Genomic DNA, 1,487 nt, shown 5'->3' on the forward strand with positions numbered 1-1,487 from the left:
CCACTCAACCTTGCACAAACCGCCTTTGCTAAACATTTGTAAACAGTGTTGCAGCAGGCTATTGGCCTAAACTACATCACATTAACAGGTATATCCACCTTTGGTATGAGAGATAGGATAGTTTTATTTGACTCCTTCAACACATTTCCTGACACAAAAGCATTCCTAATAGCTGCATGCACATCCTTCCCTACCACTGCCCATGTATCCTTAAAAAAATTACTACTATATCCATTTGGCCCTGGTGCTTTTGTATTAGGGATAGAAAACATAACAGTTTTGACCTCCCATCAGTTTTATCTACAGTTAAGATAGCTCTGTGTTGCAATGTTAGATATTGCCCCATCTTGACAACTCCTTCATGTATAGGCTTTACCTCTTTTGAATCCCCTAGCAATCCTATATAGAACTGCTCAAAGGCATGTTTAATTTTATCAGGGTTATTAAAAATGTATCCATTCATGTCCTGCACTTGAAATACCCTATTCTTTGTTCTTCTTCTTTTGATACTTGAATGGAAAAAAGAGGTATTGGCATATTCATCCATTACCTAAGCTTCTTTGGATTTCTGTGCGAGAAACAAATTCCTAACTTTAACAAGTTCTATAAGATCATGAGCACAGTCTCTTTCTGCCTTACACAATTTAGCATTTACAGGATCTGCTCTCAATTTCTCTTGATAATGTTGGAGAGCCATTTCAGTGAGTGAGGTTTTCTTAATGTCCCTCAAGTACTCTCTATCTAGCTCTTTCAACTTAACTTTCAATCCCTTTAATTTCTTAACCACTTTATACATGGGAGTATTCCTAAATTCCACCTGCCATCCAGTCCTGACCACGTCCTCAAACCGGTCAACAAGTGCCCATATGTTAAAGTACTTGAAAGAAGGCTTCCTCCTCACACCATCCACTACATTGCTAGTAACACATGGACAGTGATAAAAAAAAGCCCCTCTGGTAAGAAGTTGCCCACAAAATTAGGGAACAACTGTATCCACGCCTCATTTACCAGTACTCTATAAATTTTATTATATACTTTTGTATGATTTTCATGTTTATTGTTCCATGTATAGTATGGCCCATGAGTCATAATTATATATATATATATATATATATATATATATATATATATATATATATATATATATATATATATATATATATATATATATATATATATAGAATTAGGATCACATGAGCCCACCCTATCTTTTTGAGTCCGTGAGTCCATGATACAATATCACACGTTATACTACACAATATCACACGTTATACTAAACAATATCACAACTGAAAAAAAAAAGTTTTTGAAAAAAATATTCGAAAAAAAAATCGTGATATTGTTTTGTAATACAATATCACACGTTATACTAAACAATATCACAGCATACATTAAATTAAAGAAAAAAAACTTTTTCAAAAAAAAAAAAATCGTGATATTATTTTGTAATACAATATCACAGCTTAAAAAAAAAAACTTTTTCAAAA

This window comes from Silene latifolia, chromosome X (assembly GCF_048544455.1).
Source record: "Silene latifolia isolate original U9 population chromosome X, ASM4854445v1, whole genome shotgun sequence".
Lineage (NCBI taxonomy): Eukaryota > Viridiplantae > Streptophyta > Magnoliopsida > Caryophyllales > Caryophyllaceae > Silene > Silene latifolia.